Below are 25,719 nucleotides of genomic sequence, written 5' to 3' on the forward strand. Positions count from 1 at the left end.
CAGTTAGCATCAGTTCAAGTAAGTTTCTCCAGGCTTCTCCAAATTCATCCTACTGATTGTTTCTTATAGAACAATACTACTCCATAACATTCATATATCATAATGTATTCAGCCATTCTCCAACTGATGGGCATTCACTCCATTTCTAGTTTCTTGATACTACAAAAAGGGCTCCCACAAACATTTCTGCACATGTGGGTCCCTTTGTTTTTTTAAGATCTCTTTGGGAGATAGTCTTAATAGAAACACTGCTAGGTCAAAGGGTATGCACAGTTTGAAAATTTTTTGATCATACTTTCAAATTGCTGTCTAGAATGGCTAGATCTGTTCACAGTTCCACTAACAATGTGTGTGTCCCAGTTTTCCCACATCCTATCCAACATTTGTCAGTATCTTTTCCTGTCATCTTAGCCAATCTGAGATACGATTGAGTGGTATCTCAGAGTTATGCTAATTAGTATTTTTCTGATCAATAGTAATTTAGAGCTCCTTTTCATAGAAATGTTTTTTATTAATTCATCTGAAAATTTCCTGTTCATATCCTTTGACCATTGATCAATTGGAGAATGGCTTGAAGTCTTATAAATTTGATTCAATTCTCTATATTTTTTAGAAATGAGGCCTTTATCAGAACACTTAAATGTAATATATATATATATTTATCAGAACACTTAAATATAATATATATAATATATATATACATATATATATATACATATATATATACATATATGTATATATATATATATAAATGTGTGTGTGTGCAATATATTGCTTTGCTTCTCATCTTATCTGCATTAGTTTCGTTTGTACAAAAGCTTTTTAACTTAATATAATCAAAAGTATCAATGATGGATAGATAATTCAAGTATGAGTTCCAATTTTTCTTTGGACACAAATTCTTTTCTTCTCCACAGAGCTGGGAGGTAAATTATCCTATGTTCTTCTAATTTGCTTATGCTATCATGCTTTACGTCTAAAACATGAACCCATTTTGACCTTATCTTGGTATGTGGTGATAGGTGTGAATCAATGCCTAGTTTCCTACACACTAGTTTCCAATTTTCCCAGTAGCATTTGTCAAGTAGTGAGTTCTTATCCCAAAAGCTGTGGCCTTTGGGTTTATCAAACATTGGATTACTACAGTTATTGACTATTTTGTCCTGTGATTCTAATCTATACCACTGATCAAAAACTTTATTTCTTAGCCATTATCAAAAGGTTTTGATGAATGTTTTATGATATAGTTTTACATCTGCCACAGCTAGATCATGTTCATTGACATCTTTTTCATTTGTTTCCTGGAAATTTTTCACCTTTTGCTCTTCTGGATGAACTTTCTTATTATTTTGTCTAGGTCTATAAAATAATTTTTTGGGAGTTTGATTGGTATGGCATTAAATAAGTAGATAAATTTAAGTAGTCTTGTCTTTTTTATTATATTTGCTCAGACTACCCAGGAGAACTGTTATTTTCCCAGATGATTAAATCTGACTTTATTTGTGTGGAATGTGTTTTTTAGTTGTGTTCATATAGATCTTGACTTTCCCTTGGCAGATAGATTCCAAATATTGTATGCTATCAACAGTTATTTTGAATGGAATTTTTTAATGTTCTGGCTAGCTTTCTGGAGGTCCTCCAAACTGGGCCTGGTTGCAGCAGAATAATTATCATGAGAATAGTCAGGAATACAGTCCAAAGTCTTTATTGTCTCCTTCAGTCTCCCAGTCTGCACCATCAGACTCAGTCAGTCAATCTATCTACAGTCTCTTGTATCTTCCAGTCAGCCAGTCAGCAGTCTGCACATCTCAGTCTCTCACTTTGGTCTGACTCTGACCTCTTAAATACTCTATTACAATTACATCAATTCATTATCCTGAGTATAACCATTATATCACTAGACAACCATTGTCTCTGGTTAATATTTGTTGTTAATATCTTGTTGTAAGATTACATCAATTATAGTGAGTCTTAAGTATATATTTTCAGAGTTCTTGCCCTCTACAGAATTTTTCTTTGTTATCTTTTGCTGGTGTACTTTGTTCTTAATATATAAATATGCTGATGATTTATGTGGATTTATATTATATCCTGCAACTTTGCTAAAATTTTGAATCATTTCTAGTATTTTTAGTTGATTCTCTTGGGTTCTCTAAGTATATTATCATATCATCTTCAAAGACTGATAATTTGGTAATTTCTTTAATCTCTTTTTCTTCTATTATTGTCAAATCTAATATTTCTAATAAAATATTGAATAGTAGTGTTGATAGTGGATAACTTTGTTTAACTCTGATCTTATTGAGAATGTTTCTAGTTTTTCCCCAATACATATGATGTTTGCTGACGGTTTTAAATTGATGCTAGTGATCATTTTAAAGAAAAGTCTATTTATTCCTATATTCTCTAGTGTTTTTAATAGAAAAATATCTTAAATTTTATCAATTTTTTTCTTCATTACTGAGATAATTATAAGTTTTGTGTTAGTTTGATTATTGATATAGTCAATTATGCTAATAGTTTTCCTAATATTGAAGCAGCCCTTCATTTTTAGTATAAATCCAACTTGGTAATAATATTTTATCCTGGGGATAAGTTTATGTAATCTCATTGTTAATATCTTATTTAAAATCTTTGCATCAAGATTCATTAGGGAAATTGGGCTATACTTTTCTTTCTCTGTTTTCACCCTACCTGATTTAGCTATCAACACCATTCCTGTGTCTTAAAAATAATTTGTAAAGACTCCCACTTTCCCCATTTTTTCAAATAGTTTATATAGTATTGGAATTAATTGTTCTTTAAGTGTTTAATATAATTTATATGTAAATGCATCTGGATCAGGAGATGTTTTCTTTGGGAGTTGATTAATAGTTTGTTTTATTTCTGTTTGTAAAATGGGACTATATAAATAATGTATTTCCTCTTCTGCTAACCCAGAGAATCTATATTTTTGTAGATATTACTCAATTTCACTTAGATTATCAAAGTTATTGACATATTTTTGTATAAAATAATTTCCAATTGTTGCTCTAATTTCTTCTTTATTGATAAAAAGTTTTCTCTTTTAGTTTTTTGAGACTAACAATTTGATTTTCTTTTTTTTCTTTTTTAATAATCAAATTATCTAAGAGTTTATGTATTTTGTTAGCTTTTTCATAAAAAATCAGCTCTTAGTTTTATTTATTAATTCAATAGTTTTCTTAGAATTTTCAGTTTTATTAATCTCCCCTTTCATTTTCAGAATTTCAAATTTGGTATTTAATTGAGGGTTTTTATTTTTTATTTTTCTAGCTTTCGTAGTTGTAATCCCAGTTCATTGATATCTTTCTCTATTTTCTGCAAGTAAGCATCTAGAGATATAAAATTTCCCATTATTACCACTTTGGCTGCATCCCACAAAATTTGCTATGATTCTCATTATTGTCATTTTCTTGGATAAAATTATTGATTGTATTTATGATTTGCTGTTTTACCCATTCATTCTTTAAGATTAGATAATTTAATTTCCAGTTAATTTTTGGTCTATTTTCTTCTGGCCTTATATTGTGTGTGATTTTCATTACATCATGATGTGAAAAAATGCATTTACTATTTCTGCCTTTCTGCCTTTGATTTTGAAGTTTTTATGACATAATGCATGGTCAATTTTTGTATAGGTATCATAAACCATTAAGAAAAAAAGTATGCTCCTTTATATCTTCATTCAATTTTCTGCAGTGATCTGTCATACTTAACTTTTTTAACATTCTGTTTACCTCCTTAAGCTCTTTCTTATTTTGTATTTCAATATATTTAATTCTGAGACACCAAGGTTGAGATTCCCCACTAGTATGTTTTTGCTGACTATTTCTTTTTGCATTTCTTTATTTCTCCTCTAGGAATTTGGATACATAACAACTTAGTGCGTGTATCTTTAGTATTAATATTGCTTCATTTTCTACATTAACCTTTTGTAAATATGTTTTCATTCTTTATGTGTTTTAATTAGATCTGTCTTTGCTTTTATTTTATTTGAGATCAGGATTGCTACCCCTACCTTTTTTTTAAATTTACCTGAAGAATAATAGATGTTGCTCTAGCCTTTTACCTTTACTCAGTATCTGTTTTAAATATGTTTCTTGTAAACAACATATTGTAGGATTCTTGCTTTTAATCCAGTCTGTTCTCAGATTCTGTTTTAATGGAGAGTACATATCATTCACATTTACAGTTAAAAATAATTAATTCTGTATTTTCTGCCATCTTATTTATCCTAAGTTATGCTTTTTTTAATTAATAATTTTTTATTATATATATATATATATATATATATATATATATATATATTTTTTTTTTATAATATTATCCCTTGTATTCATTTTTCCAAATTATCCCCCCTCCCTCTATTCCCTCCCCCCAATGACAGGCAATCCCATACATTTTTCATGTGTTACAATATAGTCGAGATACAATACATGTGTGTGAATATCATTTTCTTGTTGCACAATAAACTTTAGATTCCGAAGGTACATGTAACCTGGGCAGACAGATATTAGTGCTAACAATTTACATTCACTTCCCAGTGTTTCTTCTCTGGGTGTAGCTATCTCTGTCCATCATTGATCAACTGGAAGTGAGTTGGTTTTTCTTTATGTTGAAGATTTCCACTTCCATCAGAATACATCCTCATACAGTATTGTTGTTGAAGTGTACAGTGATCTTCTGGTTCTGCTCATTTCACTCAGCATCAGTTGGTTTAAGTCTCTCCAGGCCTCTCTGTATTCCTCCTGCTGGTCATTTCTTACAGAGCAATAATATTCCATAACCTTCATATACCATAATTTACCCAACCATTCTCCAACTGATGGACATCCATTCATCTTCCAGTTTCTAGCTACAACAAAAAGAGCTGCCACAAACATTTTGGCACATATATGTCTCTTTCTGCTCTTTAGTATTTCTTTGGGATATAAGCCCAGTAGTAGCGCTGCTGGGTCAAAGGGTATGCATAGTTTGATAAGTTTTTGGGCATAATTCCAGATTGCTCTCCAGAATGGCTGGATTCTTTCGCAACTCCACCAGCAATGTATTAGTGTCCCAGTTTCCCCACATCCCCTCCAACATTCATCATTATTTGTTCCTGTCATCTTAGCCAATCTGAGAGGTGTGTAGTGGTATCTCAGAGTTGTCTTAATTTGCATTTCTCTGATCAATAGTGATTTGGAACACTCTTTCATGTGAGTGGATATAGTTTCAATTTCTTCCTCTGAGAATTGTCTGTTCATATCCTTTGACCATTTATCAATTGGAGAATGGTTCGGTTTCTTATAAATTAGGGTCAGTTCTCTATATATTTTGGAAATGAGACCTTTGTCAGAACCTTTGTTTTTAAAAATATTTTCCCAATTTGTTACTTCCCTTCTAATCTTCTAATCTCCGATTGATAAATGGGCAAAGGATATGAACAGACAATTCTCAGATGATGAAATTGAAACTATATCCACTCATATGAAAGAGTGTTCCAAATCATTACTGATAAGAGAAATGCAAATTAAGACAACTCTGAGATACCACTATACACCTGTCAGATTGGCTAAGATGACAGGAACATATAATGATGAATGTTGGAGGGGATGTGCGAAAACTGGGACACTAATACATTGTTGGTGGAGTTGTGAAAGAATCCAGCCATTCTGGAGAGCAATTTGGAACTATGCCCAAAAAGTTATCAAACTGTGCATACCCTTTGAGCTAGCAGTGGTACTACTGGGCTTATATCCCAAAGAAATACTAAAGAAGGGAAAGGGACCTGTATGTGCCAAAATGTTTGTGGCAGCTCTTTTTGTTGTAGCTAGAAACTGGAAGATGAATGGATGTCCATCAATTGGAGAATGGTTGGGTAAATTATGGTATATGAAGATCATGGAATACTATTGTTCTGTAAGAAATGACCAGCAGGAGGAATACAGAGAGGCTTGGAGAGACTTACATCAACTGATGCTGAGTGAAATGAATAGAACCAGAAGATCGCTGTATACTTCAATGCTGTATGAAGATATATTCTGATGGAAGTGGATATCTTCAACATAAAGAAGATCCAACACACTTCCAGTTGATCAATGATGGACAGAAATAACTACACTCAGAGAAGGAACACTGGGAACTGAATGTAAATTGTTAGCACTACTGTCTATCTACCCAGGTTACTTATACCTTCGGAATCTAATACTTAAGGTGCAACAAGAAAATGGTATTTACACACATATATTGTATCTAGGTTTTACTGTAACACATGTAAAATGTATGGGATGGCCTGTCATCGGGGGGAGGGGGGATAATTTGCAAAAATGAATACAAGGGATAATATTATAAAAAAATTACTCATGCATATATACTGTGAAAAAAATTCTAAATAAAATTTAAAAAAAAAGAATAAAAAAAAAGAAAATAAAGCTTCTTAAACTATGTTTTGTGACACTACATAGTATCATGTAACTGAATTTTGGGGTGTTAAAATTATGGTATATTATTAGTAAATATTTAATTTGCATATCCATTTTTTATACTTTTATACCTTGGGGCATATAAAAAAGGGGTTAGGAATGGGAAAGTTTAGGAAGATAGAAAAACATAAATTCAAGTCCAGCTTCAAATACTTACTAGTTATATGACTTTGGGCAAGTCACTTACCGTTTCTCTGCCTGGCTTAATTTCTTCAGTTGTAAAATAGATGTAATAATAACACCTACTTCATAAGTTGTTGTGAAAAGTGAATGAAATAATACTAGCAAAGTATCTAACAAAATATGTCATATATTCATTCATTCAAAAAATGTTTGTCTTTCCCCTTTTGCTAATCTACTAATTTTTTTCTGTTTTATTCTTTAGCAAGATACTATATCATATCTATTCATGAAAAAATTATTTCTAAAAAATTCTTTCTTTATAAGCACTTAGTTTTATCCTTGGAATTTTTCCATGAAATTGGGAGAGATCAAGGCTTTTGTCTTTCATTAGGAATTTCTATTTCAATTCATATATATATATATATATATATATTTGCTTAGAGAACTTTGCATTCTAGTTTTTCAGTTGTTAGTCATTTTGATTTTATGATCTTCTGTTTTATTTTTGTGTCTTAATCTTTGAAGCTTTTAATGACTCTAACATTTCAGGAATTCTCTTTTATTTCCCAGTTATGTAAATTTTGATCCTTTCTATCCAATCATCATTTGCTGATGAGTAGATGAATTTAAGCCTCTCTTAGCTTTCCTGTGTTGTAAAACATAAAGTTCATCAGGTTGAGCTTTTTTCTAAGCAGTGTCTATGCAGAATGTACTTATCCCTGGGTTTCAGTTTTCTTTCCTTCAGTCTCATGGAAGTTATTCTTATTAATCTTTATTTATTTTTCCTTGTATTCTCTATTCCTTGTATTCTCTATTTTTCTTCTGTCTGACAGGGAAGATTAGCATTTGTTCATTTTTCACTGGGAGAATGTTTTGGCCACTAAAAGTTTCTTACCCTAATCACTCTAAGGCATAAGTAGGATGTTTTCAACATGTTTCATTCCCATTTTAGTTCACTACTTTATTCATATAGGTAAGCAGAATCAGTATTTGCTACTTTGTGGGTAGTATGGGTAGGGATGTAGTATTTAGGCAAAGTGTAGCAGCAATGTGAATTCATTGAATTTTAGTTTTGCCAAAGTTTTTTTTTTCCTTTCTTGTGTATTAACTATATTCACTATAGATAATGATAAACTTATTTTTGAAGAGGTAAGTAGAAAATTTGAAAAGGCTTACAAAAATTACCTGTCCTAAAATTATGTTGATCACATGGCATGTGACCCTCAAATACAATATAAAATTGATGTAAAAATATTCAATTAAATGTTTCTTTTTCTTATGCTTATCCAAAATATTAATATTTTCAACTCTAGCTTTTAAGTTTAAAGGTATGTCATTATATTACATTTATGAACAACTGACAAACAGTTGACTGCAAAATACATAGGATCATCTGAATTCTATGGAGCACACTAGGATGGAAAGAGACTATTATTGAAGTTCTGTCTCTTCTATAAAAGCTTCATAACCAAGAACAATTGAATTACTTTTTCTGTGACCCAATGCAAATACCTAAGGTGAAAATTTCCACTAATGAAGGATCTTATCACAAGAGTAGTTATCTGCAGGAATTACATTTCAAGTTTAGATTAAAAAAAAAAAAAACAAACAAACATGTTTGTGTAGGGTAAATAGGTGTTGTAAATAAAATTGAATTGCTTTGTAAATTAGCAATTATTCTGATAGGGGAAAATGAAAACCATTCAGAAAACTCAAAATAAAAATGTTCAGGTTAAATGTACGAAAAGCAACAATTAGAAAATATACTATGGATCTTCAAGATAGTTTTGTCATAAGTTAAAATTTATAATTCTTGATTCTTTACTCCTTGAACAGAAAAATTAAAGCAAATCCAATGCCTCCATTTTATATTCATTGACTTATATTATTTTAATATGTCTCTACTACCCTCAAATGCCAAATATTCCTAATCTCTTTAATTTTGAGTAGGATTATAATTTCATATCTTTTGATGTGTCTTCGCCTTTGAAAAGTTAATAAATCTTGTCTTAATTTTATTTTAACAGAAAAAATGATTAAATATGAAAATATGGAAGTAGTGTAACTGGAAATTTTCACAAAATATTTTATTCCTTCTGAATTCCCTCTGATTTCTAGCCAGGATATTGATATTTTTCTTCATTTCAAAAGACATATTTCAAAATTACAAATATCCCTTGATATAATATTAACGTCTGTCATATAGGAAGTAAACTTAAAATCTTAAAATCAAATATAAATGCTAGCTTTTTGAAACTTCAGCCATTTAAAATGAGCTTTAATTTAGGGTCAAAAAATAATTCAAGATTTAAAAAGAAAGGTCACTTAATATCTACCTGCACACCTTTCAGAACTTTGACTAAAAATATTAACTTAAAATAATAACAGCTCTCCTTCCTGACCTATGACTAGATTGGAAGAGAATTGATTTCTAAAGCAATCATAAAGCCAAAATGTGACATTTTAATGACTAGTTGGAAGTGTCTTTTTTTTTCTTTTTTAATTTTCTAGTCTAATGTAGTAGATGATTACATAATGGGAATATTATAAAAGAGAAGAGGCAGTGTTATTTTCCATGTCACCAACAATTTTTTTTCAATTTTGGTTTTCTTCCACATGCTATCTCCCCAAAATATTAGTGCAGAAAATGCACTAAGACTTTGGAAATTTTTTATATATACTTTATTCAGAAATTCTTCACTGTTACCTTAGAATATGTATGGAGGAAAGGTTGTATAGGAATAGCTCAGATTAGTCAAGCTGTAAAAGTTTCAGGTACAAATTGACTGCCCAACTAAATATATATTGACATTAATACCACTCTATATTAATTAGAAGTAATATTATGAATTGTGTAGCCACAGCATCTCTTAAACACTACAGTCACAGGTCCATCCATTTAATAAAAAGAATACTCATATTGTCAATATTATGGATAATGGAAATTTTATAGAGTTTACATATAAGATACGTAGAAGATTATGTATACATAAATGATAATTATATGCAAAAGCCTAATGCTTATAAATACATTTATATATGTACATGCAAATGCATGCATACATGTGCCTATGTATTACCTGAATTTTTTAGCAAACATGATTTTTTTTTTTTTAATTTCAATACTTGACTTTAGGAAAGTATTTTACTTTTATCTGGCTTACTTCCTTTTTCTATAAAAAAGTATAAGCTTCAAGGTTATGAGTTAAGTGGGTAACAAACTTTAATGTGCTACATTTATGATTTTTCTATCTTACTCATAATCATATGAATTATTATTATCTCAGAATATACCACAAATGCATATTGATTAACAGTTATCATCCTGGGAGCTAAGATGATGATCATCATCATCACTGAAAACAATTAACTGTGAGCTGACTCATGAACTTCTAATATCTCTAGCTTTTATTAATTAATTAAATATTGATTAAGAATTTATTAAGTCTAAATGGTATCTAATGTGCTAGTAGAGATACAAAAGTGGAGAACTATTAGATCTTAAGATTGTCAAGTTGCAGGGATAAGAAATGCATGATACAGATCAAAAGTGATTCATATAGAACACATTATTGTCCTATTATGTTACCTCATTGTAATACAGACATACCTCTTGATTCTTACATATTATATCAGTTACTTAACGCAGTGCCTCAATCCTTAACAATATTCAAAGCTAACAGGTAATAGTAGTTTAATAGATATTTATTGATCAAATCATTGATTGGTAGAGCCTAGATTCTAGCTCATTCTGTTAAGCTAGAAATAGTTTTACTGTGGTTCCAGAGAAAATCAGTAAAGTCAAATCATTTATTGAGCAAATACTTTGTGATAGACACTTTGGTAAGCCCGGAGGCAACAGGTAGATATGATAATATGACAATGAACTGGATATTTAAGGTAAGACTGAAGGAAGGAAGGGTTACATGCAGATTTTGAACCCTGCTGATATGGAGGATATCTGTGCCCTTGTAACAATAGAAAAATAAGGAAGAATGCAAGACTTTCCTTTTTGAGATATATTTCCAGTTTGAGATGACCAATAAACAATTAGTAATATGAGACTAGATCTCCCATTAGAGAGAAGGACATATAGATTTTTAAATCATCTGCTTAGTGCTGATAATTAAACCTACAGAAACTAGAAAGAAAAACAAGTGAGAAAAGAGAATACCATATACTTAAGGTTGCATTTATTTTCTGAAGATAGACCTGGCTGTGTTTGAAGACACTCATAATCTTGGGGCTCAACAGAAGGTTGAACTACAAGGTGATGATAATATTTTTCATCCTTGGAAATCTAAAGTAAACTTCTAACAAAGTAGCAGAAGGATTGCAAGATGTATTGGTATAAGACATATACACAAAGAATAAGTCTTAAAATAGTGCAAAAATGTATGATGAATTAAAATAAACAATAAATAATAAAATTCAAGGAAATAATATGAACTTAGTTAATTCTATTGAAATGCTTCAGGAAGGGAGAATTTAATTCCATTCCTTGGCTATGAAAAATTTCTACTATTCCTGAATTCCTTTCAGATCAATAATCTGTTAAAGCCAAAGGAAACATACAATGAAGTTATTTTGTACAAGAGTTAGTGGATCCAGAGCTTGACAGACTCTCCCCATTATTTTTATCAGCCTAGCATGCATCTCTGCTACCCTACAATTAACCTATCTGAATTAGACTGCCAATTACCATCTATGGAAGCTGAAGGTACCTTTTGGGTATTTTCCATCTGGGGCTGAGTGAAGCATACATTTATATGTAAATGGTCTCCCTTTCTCTCCTACTTAAGTCTATTAATGAAAAGTTCTGCACTGCAGTAGCATAGTACATATGTGTATTTTAAGTACAGAAATATTTCTTTGTAAGGACATTAAAATAAGTTACATTGTAAAAGCTTCCCGAAAAGAAGTATTCATTTTCATTCCCATGCAAGTAATCAATTTGGCCAGAAAGGTACCTTACTATCATTTTCTCTCATTAAGTCATTAAATAGAGGTTGAGAAGTGTGTGTCATGAATATTGTAGAGAGAATTTTTATTTAGATGAGACTTAGAGTTGGTGACTATTAAGGGCTATTTCAATTCTGAAATTTATGATTGCATTCCCAAACCTATTGTCTTATCTTGGTTCATATAGGCCTACTTACCCATTCTTCATTTAAATATAGATATGACATTCCTAATTGCAATAAAATTTGTGCTAGACTTAGAATCAGAAAAACTGGTTTAAATGCTGTCAAAATTTATTTTCTATGTCATCATGAGAATATTACCTAAATTCTGAGTTCCAGTTTCATCATTTAACAAGGGTAATCACATTTTTGTTATATATTACACATGCATATAAACATATATACAGATATACAGATATCTATCTATCTATCTATATTTGGATATGTGTGTATATATACCTATATATAATCTACCTGACAAGGTTTAACAAAACATTTTTTTTTCTTATTTAAGGTTTTATATTAATGTAATTATTTTTATTCTGGGAGAATGAAGAGAGAAGAATACAAATTTGTTATAATGAATTTAGGCTTTAGAAATATTTGAAAAATTATCAAAGGCTTGTCTAAGATATTGACACATTCAGTGACTTCTCTAGAACTTGAAAGTTTCTTCTTTCCTTGAAGTCATTATTCTTTATTGCTTTGTCAAGATCAGAATGATGGAAAGTGTAATTAAGTTATTGATGAGTTAGTAATTAGCCCTATACTTTTTTTTTTGTTTTTCCTTCTTTCATTATTAGATGAGAATCTGTTCTTTCCTTCCTTCTTCCCTTCCTCCCATCCCCTCCCTTCCCCTATTCCCTCTTCCTTGTTTCCTTCCTTCCATTTTTCCATTCTGCCTTCCTACTTTTCTTTCTTTTTGGACAATGTTGCCTGTTTCATATAGGCATATATATTGTTTTTTCTTCAATGAAATTGTGAAGTCTAGAAAGCAGAGACTTTCTCCTCTGTTCTTTCTGTATTTCTAATTGGGCACCATTCTATACCCATAATAGAAAACTCATGGATACTTGTTCCATGAATGAATAAACATATATCACAACAACATAAAAATCTTCTATTCTGAGTCTGTTGTCTAGCTCTCTTATATCAATCAGCTTTGCATATAGTGTAATAACTATTCCTAGGACACTGTGAGTAGATAATAGTAATAACATTATGTTTTAAGATTTAGATTCATGAGGTAGATTGTATGTATATTATTTTGTGTTTTAGAAACAAGAAAATGTAAGTTTTGATTCTAAAATCAAAACTTTTTTTTTCATTTTCTCATTTGTTTTCCTTGTCTTACAAGGGCATTAGAATGTGGGCACTTCAAGGACAGGAGCTTTTTCACTTTATTTTTGTAAAACCAAAGCCTGGCACAATGCCTGGTTCCTGAAATGCCATTGATAAATATTAATTGATTGATTGATTTGCAAACAGTAAGGTTCAATATAAATACCACTTGTTTTTATTATGCTAAAATCTATTTTTTACATGGATCATTTCATTTTCTGGTTCAATTTATTCTCTGCCTGTTCTCCCTCTACCTAATATTCATTCATAGTATAATATCTCTCCTTTGTCTGGACTGTGTTCCATCCCCAGTCTTTTTATTCCTGTTACTATAGAATAGAAAGATGCACATGCCCTTTTCTCTCTTTCCACAGCTTATCTGATCATTATTTCTCAAAGTCACCTTTTGGCATTCTGAGAATATCCAGTTTCTCTAGCAAAGAAACTATAAGGGCTCTGCTCAACTGCTTTACAAGTTCAAAGGTTCCTACTTAGATAGTATTCATACTTCTCACTTTGGGAATATAAATCCCTTAAAATTGAAAGAAAACAGTTAATGAAAGCAGAGAAATGCATCACATAGGCATTCACATGACATGTCTGTGCAAGGTATTTGTACTTTTTAAAGAAATCCCAATTCACACAAAAGTTTTTAATCCTGGGTGGTCCTTAGTCAAAAGTCCATGTCCTTTTTAGTGCTATGACCTGCTCAAAAGGTATATTTTCCCCTTTAACCAGAAGGGTTATTTTTCATTCATCTTGAAATAATTCTAGTCTGATCTTAAATAATTGCTGAATTTTAGAGTATTATAAAATAGCATGAAACCAGATAAATTATGCCTATCTTTCATGTTGGTAACTTTTCATAAATATCTCATGAGACAAATCAAAATTATCAAATTGAATGAGATTCAAAAGCAGAACTAACATCAATAGTTTCACTAAAGTCCCAGATCTCAATGCCTTGCCTCCAGAACCCCAGAGCTCCTCTTTTTAGAGGCAAAGGCCAATAATGAACACAAAACATTAATAAACTTAGTCTATTAGGTCCAGAAATATTTATTAAGTTTTTACTGCATTCAGAGCACTGTTATAATGTAGAGGGTATTAAACATTTAGAAAGAAAACAGTCATTACCCTTTTGGCACTTATACTGTGGAAAGGAAACAGAACAAACATAAAAAGCTTAGTATGATAGCATAGTATGATAAATGTTTTAGAAAGCTACCAAATAAAGTGCTAAGGAAGGTCAAAAGTTGATAGAGTCATAGACTTAGAACTGGAACAGTGCTCCAATGTGATTTAGTCCAATCCTTTCATTTTATAATATGAGGAAAATTAAGATCAGAAAAAAAATTAGGTGATTTGCTCAAATGATAACACAATAATTGTTCAAAGCTAAGTTCTTGGATTCAAATAGAAATTAATATATCAATTTACCTATTATTTATTTGTCTATCATTTATCTATCTATCTATCTATCTATCAATGTAAACTCATTGAGTGCAGGGGCTGTCTTTTTATCTTTTTGGATCTGCTGTAAATCGCCCAATGTCTGGAAAATAGCAAATACTATACTATGTATATATATATGTGTGTGTATAGATAGATAGATAGATAGATAGATAGATATATTTAACTCATTGAACATCTTTCCAATATGCCACTTAGCTATTACCCATGAGGAAGTCTAGATTGGTCAGTTAAAATTGTGAAATTCCTGCCTTTGTAAAAAATGACAACACCTAATTATCATAATTTTATTTTTCCTACTTCTACAGACTTGTCACCCTATGTACAACCTCATGTTTAGTTAATAGAATTGTATGTTCTTTAAATTGTCTTGAATCTTGCTGAATGTGCTGGATGTAAATTCAATGAAAAGAAATATGCTCATTTCCATCATTTTCTTTATTCTCTAATTATTGTACAGATCAATAAGTTCAAGCTGTGATCTTTTTGGAGCTATAACTGAATTTCACATTTCATTCTTAAGGCATGTGAAAAGCAGGCAGATATTGGTTTGATTTTAGCATTTTTAATATGCTTCCTCACTCTTTGTCCCCAAGGCATATCTAGCCTACTCTTCCTCAGAGGACAATTCCAGCTCTGCACTTCTCTATTAAGTATTTTATTTTGCTTGTCCTCATAGCAGCTCATGATCCAATCTTGTCCAGACATTTTTCCCATTAAAATGCATTACAGTTCATTCCAGCTTTCTCTACATTCTTATGTTATCTTCATAGGCTCTCTCTCTCTGATACAATTTCAAAAAAATGAACTAGCCTGAATAGCAGCAATGACGCTACTTATTTCAAAATACAATTTTTCAGCCCTTAGAAAACCAAAGCACAGCCATAGATTAGTAAAAATTCAAGAAGAAAAACATCCACCATTGGATTCATTAAAAGTTTTGCAAAGACTTTGAATTTTGTGTATTTTTTAGTGACTTCTCAATTTCATTTCTCATTTCATCTAATTTAGGTAGAGAGATGAAGTTATTTCTTATGATTGCTTTGCAATGGTCACCAATATGTGTAATTCTATGAGTAGTGAGAATATCATTCACCAAATAAGCAATAGGAAATCTTTGCATAAAACGAAGAAGAATACTTTTTCTACTGAATTTTGCTATCACACAGCAATGACTTGAAATGAAAGTACATACATCATCAATTCATTTCATGGATATTTATGGTCAGCAGCATCTTCACTGAAGCATTTTCAGCAGGTAAGGTATTAATTGTTTCTGATTTATTTTAGCATATCAAGATTTCTGATGGCATAAGAAAAAAAAACACTATTCCTCCTTATTTCTTCTTATTCCAAATTGATCTTTTTATTATTTTGAAAAAGAAAATATTACAAGCTTATATTATCTTCAATTTTTTTTTAATTTGGGAACAGTTATATTACAATGATTATGTTGTTAAGCTAATTATTGATATTTTAAGGAAGTTGTCATACCACATTTACCTTGTTTTCACTTCTCATCAAATCACCACTGTCCATTATATTTACTGGCATTTCACTACAATATTTCAGTTAATTGACATCTCATAACATGGAAAATGGGTTTTTTAATTTAAGTTATTCATGAATATATATCAACATCTCATTTATCATTTGTTTTTTTTAATTTTAAGTAATCTTAACAAAACAGCTCTTTCTGTACTTTCTGTACTCTTTCAGTTTAATTTTTGGATTGAAGTTGTCCAGAAAATTTACTATTTCACTTGCCCAATAATTTATTTACTCATTCACTAAGCACTTATTAAGTAGAGATAGTGATCTACATGAAAGAAATACACATACACATATAGAAACATATATACATTGCCCCTGCCTTCAATGAGTTTATTTTTTATTAAAATAAAGCAAGAGGTACATAATACAAATAAATGTAAAACATATAAAAGTAACCTAACAAGGCTGATTTACATAAAGTAAATATCTTTCAAAAACCAATATTTTTGAATCAGTTACATGCTCAGAAACCTGAGAGGAATGACAATTAGAAACTTTGTCTTCCTGTCTGTTTCTTTGAGCTTTTATTTTATCATTAATCTCTCACATGTTATTCTCTACAATTCTAGAATATATCAGAATTTTACCTAGTTTCTGACACATACTAGGTGTTTGATAAATGTTTATTCCCTTCAATCTTCCTTTTTAATAGTCACACTAGCTTCTATTCAAGATAGATAAATAAGAGATATGTGGATACTGAGGCAACAGTTTTTCTCTATTCAGGAATGCTTAGGGTATGATCACTCTGAATTGCTGAAAGTACATCATACTTTCTGTTATTGTTGAAGGATAATGCATCAGTTTCAGAAAAAAAACTAATGGTTTATGATGGTAGTAATCTCTACTCAAATAACATGCACATAAATTAATTATACCTTCCTGAGTTTGAGACATATAAATTACCTAGAAAAGTGCATACTCATTAATAGCTGCCTAACTTTGTGTCTCTTGGCCTATTGATTCTTCATGATCTGATTACTCACTGTCTAGCTAATATATTGCCTTTGTGCCAGAATGGTGGAAACCAACTAGTGCTTACATAAGAAAATTCAATGTCTACCTATTGTTATTTTCCTTTTCATATCTCCAAATAGCATTTACTTGTGAATATTGTGATAGGAGAGTCACAAGGACAATGCTGATCTATTGACTATCCTGAGTTAGACAGTAAAGTAAGAATAGGGACAGATTGTAATGTGCACCACTGCTCTAGGCAACTATAAATTTAAAGTATCTATAGTGGTAGTGTCTCAAGACACAAATCCCAATATTATTCTCCTAGTTGTTTGTTTATTGCTAAACACTAGCCATAAAAAGAAAGTCAAAAACATTCCCTAGTTTAAAGGACTTCCAAGTTTGGGAGGTGGAGTCAAGATGGTGGAGTAAAGTTCTTGGTCTCCAGTTTCCCTTACAAAACACATAAAACCAAGTTTCTGAACAGAGTCTTTCCAAAACTAATCTATTGTACATTGCTTCACATGTCAGGGAATCCAATGATACCGACAAATATTTGAAGTCCAGCAATAGTCTTTTTATTTCTCATAAAATCCAATGATTCCCGAAGGTTTTCAATTCCTACAACAATCTTATTATGTCTCAAAGAATCCAATGATTTCTGAAGGTTTTGAAGTCCTACAACAATCTAATCATGTCTCAGAGAATCCAATGATTCCTGAGAGTATTCAACTCCAACAATTTTTGAGGTCCATGAGTCAAACACTATATCTTCTAAGCTCTTTCAGTGGGGGCCCAGTCAGCAATGGAGTGTTTCTTGGCTCTTCTTCTTTGTTTCAAGGGTTGGTTCTGTCTCTCTCTAATGGACAAGGCAAATACAGCTCATTGGCACCCATCTGATTCCTTCTCCATCTGTAAAGATATAAGCAAACCCTCTCCCCCAAACAGTTAAACTATCTGGTCCCTTCCATTCACCACTTTCTGGGTCACTCTATATCACCTGGCGATTATCTAAAGATAGTGGAGCTGCTTGCACTATACACTGCCCTTCTGGTGGGTTATAAAACTTCTCTGCCAGAGCCAGTACACCTTTGTCAAAAATCAAGACTCATTCTGTTTTTATTATTGATTGTGGCATACCCATAATTGCAAATGCTTGTATAAGGAATTCAGTGACCACTCGGGCTGTCTCTTTTGCTGCTAGTATTGCAAAAGTGAATCCTGAAAAAGTGTCTACCACAACATGGATAAAAGACAGAAGACCAAAAGATTTATAATGGGTCACATCCATTTGCCAAATTTCATTAGGTATCAAACCATGAGAGTACTTCCCTGGAGGGAGTGTAGAAGCATGGAAAATAAGGCAAGCTGGAAAGGGTTTTACTTTGCTCCTAGCTTCCTCTCTTGTTATTCCAAATTGTAAACATAAAGCTCGAGCAGCCTGATAATATTTAAAATGAGATTCTTGTGTTTCTTGAAATAAAGGAGTATTGGCCAACATAGTTAGAAGGCTATCTGCCTTTGAATTACCATCAAAAATAGGATCTGGAAGTCCACTATGAGAGTGAACATGCAAGATATAAATCTTACCTGCATGCTTTCTCACTTGCTCTTGAAGTTCCTTAAAGATCTGATATATATTAGAAGCTACAAATTTTATTTGGGCTGTGGCAATTCTTTGTACCACACCTATTGAATAGGCCAAATCAGATATTATATTCATATCTCCTGGATAATAAGTAAGAGCTAGAATGATTGCATACAATTCATTCTGCAGAGTGTACTGAAAAGTAGTCCTGACTACTCTCTTCATAGTTAAGTCACAAAAATATACAGTACAAATATTATGTTGGGATGCATCGTTAAAGATAGTTGGCCCATTAAGAGGAACTTTAGAAACTTTTTCTTCAAGAATCCATCGCTAATTTTGTAATAGTCTGGTTAGCTTTAATGAAGACCCATGTGTAAAATTTGGAGCCATGGCTAATAAAATTTTCCACTCTGGGATGGTTTCACAGCACACATTAATTTGTGCATTAGTATAAAAGGTGTAAATCTTGTCAGGTCTTATCCCATCTAATTGTACTGCTCACTTAATTACCTTTAATAAAATTCTAGGCACAAGCACTGGGTAAGGAGTAAGGCTTTGTTCTGGTTGTGCTGGAGGTTCACCCACTCTATCACACTGTGTCCTTGATGAAGGACTGCTGTGGGTGCCTCTTTTGTAGCAAAAACTGATATTTCCAAAGGTTTCTGAGTAACTCTTTCAACTAATGGGATAAAGTCAGTTCAACTTCTCTCAAAGCCTCTTGAGCTTCTTTTATAAGCTGATATGATGAGTTTATAGCACTGACTCTTATAATGGTTGCAATTAATAGGTGGTCAAGCCTAACACTAGACGCATCCATTAGATATTGTCTATCAATTTCTGAAAGTCATTTAAAGTGCTTAGCTTCTCTGTTCTTAAGGAAAATTTTTGTACTGTAAGAACCTTAGGGTATACTTCATATCCTAAATATTGATTGAAAAGGAACATGTCTTTGAATTTTTTTTTTTCTGGAGCTATGTGCAATTTATAATTCCTCAGTGTTTCTGTGGACTTTTGTAGACATGCTTCTAACATTTATTCCTCAGGTGGACATTCCAATATATCATCCATGTAATATAATAACAAGAGTAGCAGCAATATACATTTGGCACATAGTAGGGCTGTTTTTCATTCCCTGTGATAAAACTGTCCATTCTTATATTTTATTAGATTCATCTAAGTTAATATTGGGCATTGAAAAGGCAAATCTTTTTAACCTCCTTATCTAGATCTAGAAAAAATCCCTAATGTCTATAACCTAAATAGGCCATTCTCTAGGCAGTTGAGTAGGAGATGGAAATCCAGTGTGAAGAGTTCCCATAGTTTCTATCTGTTCATACCTTTCTTAAATTAGTCAACATCCTCCATTTTCCAGATTTCTTTCTTACAACATATACTGGGGAATTCCAAGGACTTAGAGAAGGTTGTAAGTGTCCTTGGTCAAGTTGCTCCTGTACTATGTCTATTAAGGCCTTAATTTTAACTCTACCTAAAGGTCACTGTTATATCCGCACTGGTGTATCAGTTTTCCATTGGACAGGAACAGCTGAAAGTTTTGGCAAGCCTTCAACAGCAGCCCTGCCTAAAAACCAAAGTACTCATTTATAATCCTAATTGTTGTAAAACAGACTGATGGGGATTTTTTCAATTATAAATGGAGTAAAAACTCCTATTTCACCTTCAAAAGTCCATCTCAAAGGGATAACACTAATTTCAGGTGCTATTGATCCTTTCACACAAGACATATATGTGTCTGCCTTAATCTTTGGCCAGTGACTGGGGCAGTTGGTACCTCTAATGACTGTGTGATCTGCACCAGTGTCTACCAATCCTTCTAATCATATACCATTTAGGTAGATAGTGAGCATAGGTTGATCAGCTGTCACAACTGCTGTCCAGTACATCCCTGCATTTTTTGACTTGGAGTCAGAATCTGGGTGACTATAACCATATGGCTTATTAGGTTTCTGTATCAATAAACCTGATGTTACTACTTCTCCTGGTTGATGTCACACATTGTCTACCTATATTAGTGACTGGGATATTATCTACACATTCCCCAGTTTCCCACATCAGTGTATAGATGAATACATTTTTATTAGTACTCTGAGGAGGTGAAATGGTCAAGCCTACTGTGCCTGGAGGCAAGGGATCCATAGGCTAGAGAGGAACAGATTTCACCTCTCCGTGTGGTATCGCAGTTGGCCCAGCTGCATACAACTCTATTCTCTCCAATTGTAATGCCTTTCTCCCATCAGGTTGCTTCCTGGCTGAGTGATTTTATAATCCCTTTTTCACATCAGATGGCTTCCTCACTGATTGGTCATGTCTGAGTACTGAACTTCTAGGCACTCTCTGGGTATAGCATTGGCTGCCATAATGCCCTAAGTGTTTTTTGCCTGGGGCCTTGGAGCTGGGCCCCTCATCCTGTTTCCCTGAATCAGTCTACATTATGGTGCCCAATGGCAGCCTCTGCTGCATTTTTGACATTGGGTATTGGGTCTTGTTCTCCCACCTTGTTTTCTCATTTTGCCTCTAGGCCAACATTGAGTTTTAAGATGCTCTACTTTACCACATTGAAAGCATTGATGAGTCTCTCTGGAAGTCCCTTGACAAAAGGGACCCTGTCTTCCCATGTTGGGATCTTGGGAAGTCTGCATCGTAGCCTGGCTATAAAAGGCATTTGTGTCCACTGTGTTAGAGCATCTTATTATTTCCTCTACAGGAGCATCCTTGGGTAATCCTAGTATAATTCTTCTACAAACCTTATTAGCATTTTCTTTAGCAAGTTCCCTTATCATAATGTCTGTTACTGCATTTTCACGATTAGTCCATCTGACAGCTGTCTACAAATGTCCCACAAAATCATCAAAGGGTTCATTTGGTTCTTGTGCAATTTTTTAAAGGTCTCACCCTCCTCGTTTTTATTGAGGAGAACAGCACATGCTTTGATAGTAGTTGCAGCAATTAGCTTATATGCTGCTTTGAAGTAATTAATCTGTACTGAAATTTCTGCATAACAACCTACACCTGTTAGTTGGTCATAGGTGATTGGAGTATCAACTCTACTTTGAGTATTTTGTTGGGCTTGGGCTTGTATCCTATAGAGCTCACTATATTGAGAAAGCCACAAGTTTTGTCCAGATTCTAAGCATATCCTTTCTATAGATTTCCAGTCACTAGGGATTAAGTCTTCATAAGCCAAATTCTGTAATAACATCTTAACATAAGCTGGTGTAGCCCCATAAAGAGTGCAAGCCTTTTTCAGGTCATTGAGGATTTCTATATCAAAAGGAGTGTATTTCATACTTTCTTGGCCTGAAGAGTTAAACTGTTAAATCACAGGATACATTTCTAGTTTCTAATCACATAAATTCTGCCCTTCTTCCGTGGCTTTATTTACTGCCTTTTGCAATCTAGTCATAGGAGAGGGTGATTGCTGGGGGGGGTGTGCTGGTGGTATCATTGCCCCTCCCACTACTCCTCCTCTCTCTATCCTGGAAAGTGGAGTTGATGGGGGCATGTCAATAATCTTCTCTGTAGGCAGGGTTGAAGCTGCCTTGTGAGAGGGACAATGACCACACTCTTGAACCTCATTTAAGTCCCCATGCCTTCTGGAGATATGATCGATATGATCATTAAACTGTTCTTTGTCTTCTTCTTTTTTCCTCATCTGGCAGTTCTTAATTTTTTCTTTTTTCTACAACTTGCAGGATTCTTTAAGGCCAATTGTATTATGTTGTATGCATAGAATGCTTCCTTGGAAATTGAATGAGAACCTTTATCATTATAGTACTTGTATAGTTATTCTACCAGCATCTAATTAGCTGGCCCAATTTCTTCCTCCTCTAAGAACCAAGGAGACGTGTGTCCTAATATACCCAAGAGTCTGGCAATCTGTTCCCAAATTATAATTAAGCCTTGTCCCTTGCTCAACTTAAATATGTTTTCTATAGCGTCCCTTTGGGGCGGGGGTGGGGATGGGGCTGGGGACTATGGAGAATCTTTTCCTAACATTTGCCCATTTCAGCTAGAAAAGATTACTAGTTTAGCCCTTAACAAAGTAAGTTCCCTGTTTATCTATTAAAATACTCACCTAATTTCCTGGTCACCAGGGGACTTCTTCAGTGAAAGTAGGGCCCTTGTTACCATGTTGGGCACTAAATGTGAACACTGAGTTAGCACCCTGGATACTTTAGAATCAGCCAGAGTCAGGATAAGCAAAAGTACTTGGTCTTTATTCTTGATTTAAATAAGAGGAATGGGCATAGGAATCTCTATACCTCCTTTCTCTCTCTCCACTGCCAAAGGGTAACTCCTGCTTCTCTTACTCCACCCTCCAATGGCTCTTAAAATTCTCTGTATATACCAACAGATCAAGCCAGCACAGTATAGTGAGAAGGGCCATTCACCAAGCATATACTAATAGAGTATTGTCCAATTGGTAATTAACCTTAAGTGCTCAGTTGTCCAAGTGCATCTGCTCAGTGTTTCATAAGATAGTGGAAGAGAAGGGTAATTAAAAACACTGCTGAGGACAGGGGAACAGGATCAAAAGTGCATACAGGGGGGGAAATGGGATGCAGGGAAATTCAGAGTTTCAAATCATAACTGTGAATGTGAATGGGATGTACTCTCCCATAAAATGGAAGCAAATATCAGTGAGGATTAAAAAAAAAAAAAAAAAAAAACAGACTTCTACAATATGTTGTTTACAAAAAATATTTGACATACAGAGACACATACAAAGTAAAGGTCAAAGTCTGGAACACCATTTATTACACTGCAAATACAGTAAAAAAAAATCAGGGGTAGCAGTTCTGATCTTAGATAAAGGAAAAGTAAAAATAGATCTTATTGAAAGAGATAAGGAAGGAAAGTATATCTTTATAAAAGGTACCATGAACAATTAAGTAGCAATTATAGTAAATGCATACACCCCAGTGGTAGAAGATCCAAATTCTTAGGAAAGACTTTAAGCCAGTTTCAGGAAGAAATAGAAAACAAAATTATTCCAAAGCAGGACCTCAATTTTCTTCTCTCAGAATCAGAAAAATCTTGCCATAAAATTAACAAGAAAGAAACTAGAAAGGATAATAGAATCCCAGAAAACCTAAAGTAAATATGACCATCCTCTTGAAAAAAACTAGGAATAGAAAGGAATATATCTTTTTGTCTATAGTACATGGCACTTACACAAAAACTGACTGTGTAATGTATGTGTAAGGCATTAAAAGCCTTACATTGAAATGCAGAAAAGCAGGAATAATAAATGCTTTCTTTTCAGACCACAGTGCAATAAAAATTATATGCAATAAAGGGTCAGGGAAAAAAACAATTGGAAACTGAATAATCTAATTCTTAAAAATTAGTGGATCAAACAACAAATCACAGAAACAATCCTTAATTTCTTCCAAGAAACTGATAATAATGAGACAACATGGCAAAACTTGTGGGAGGCAGTCAATGTAGTTCTTAGGGGAAATTTTATATTTCTGAATAGCTACATGAATAAAATAGAAAAAGAGAAAATCATTAAATTAGCCATGCAATTCAAAAGGTAATTTTTAAAAAGCTTCCAATTAAATAACAAATTAAAAGTTCTGAAATTCAAAGGAGAGATTAATAAAATTGAAAGTAAGAGAACTATTGAACTAATTAGTAAAACTAAGAGTGGGTTTTATGAAAAAAAATAAACATTTGATTTATTGGAATAGAACAAAAGAAGGAAAAAAAATCACCAGCACCAACATGAAATTAACTACCACCAATGTCAAGGGAATTAAAGAAATAATTAGTAGCTTTTTTGCCCAAATGTATGGCAGCAAGTCTGACAATCTAACTTAAATGAATGAATATTTACAAAAATGTAAATTGCCCAGATTAACAGAAGAGAAAATAAATTACTTGAGTAGTATTATTTTAGATAAAGAAATTGAACAAGTCATTAAGGAACTCCGTAAGAAAAAATCTCCAAGAACAAATGGTTTCACAAGTGAATTCTACCAAATATATAAAGAGTCATTAATTCCTATTTTATGCAAACTATTTGGAAAAAATAGGTCAAGGGGTCCTGCAAAATTCTTTTTTTTTTTTAAAATTTTTTATTATATATATATTTTTTATAATATTATCCCTTGTATTCATTTTTCCAAATTATCCCCCCCTCCCTCTATTCCCTCCCCCCGATGACAGGCAATCCCATACATTTTACATGTGTTACAATATAGTCTAGGTACAATACATGTGTGTGAATATCATTTTCTTGTTGCACAATAAACATTAGAATCCGAAGGTACATGCAACCTGGGCAGACAGATATTAGTGCTAACAATTTATATTCACTTCCCAGTGTTTCTTCTCTGGGTGTAGCTACCTCTGTCCATCATTGATCAACTTGAAGTGAGTTGGATCTTCTTTATGTTGAAGATTTCCACTTCCATCAGAATACATCCTCATACAGTATTGTTGTTGAAGTGTACAGTGATCTTCTGGTTCTGCTCATTTCACTCAGCATCAGTTGATTTAAGTCTCTCCAGGCCTCTCTGTATTCCTCCTGCTGGTCATTTCTTACAGAGCAATAATATTCCATAACCTTCATATACCACAATTTACCCAACCATTCTCCAACTGATGGACACCCATTCATCTTCCAGTTTCTAGCTACAACAAAAAGAGCTGCCACAAACATTTTGGCACATATATGTCTCTTTCTGCTCTTTAGTATTTCTTTGGGATATAATCCCAGTAGTAGCGCTGCTGGGTCAAAGGGTATGCACAGTTTGATATATTTTTAGGCATAATTCCAGATTGCTCTCCAGAATGGCTGGATTCTTTCGCAACTCCACCAGCAATGTATTAGTGTCCCAGTTTCCCCACATCCCCTCCAACATTCATCAGTATTTGTTCCTGTCATCTTAGCCAATCTGACAGGTGTGTAGTGGTATCTCAGAGTGGTCTTAATTTGCATTTCTCTGATAAGTAGTGATTTGGAACACTCTTTCATGTGAGTGGATATAGTTTCAATTTCTTCCTCTGAGAATTGTCTGTTCATATCCTTTGACCATTTATCAATTGGAGAATGGTTCGGTTTCTTATAAATTAGGGTCAGTTCTCTATATATATTTTGGAAATGAGACCTTTGTCAGAACCTTTGTTTTTAAAAATATTTTCCCAATTTGTTACTTCCCTTCTAATCTTGTTTGGATTAGTATTATTTGTACAGAAACTTTTT

This window comes from Sminthopsis crassicaudata, chromosome 2 (genome assembly GCF_048593235.1).
Source record: "Sminthopsis crassicaudata isolate SCR6 chromosome 2, ASM4859323v1, whole genome shotgun sequence".
NCBI lineage: Eukaryota > Metazoa > Chordata > Mammalia > Dasyuromorphia > Dasyuridae > Sminthopsis > Sminthopsis crassicaudata.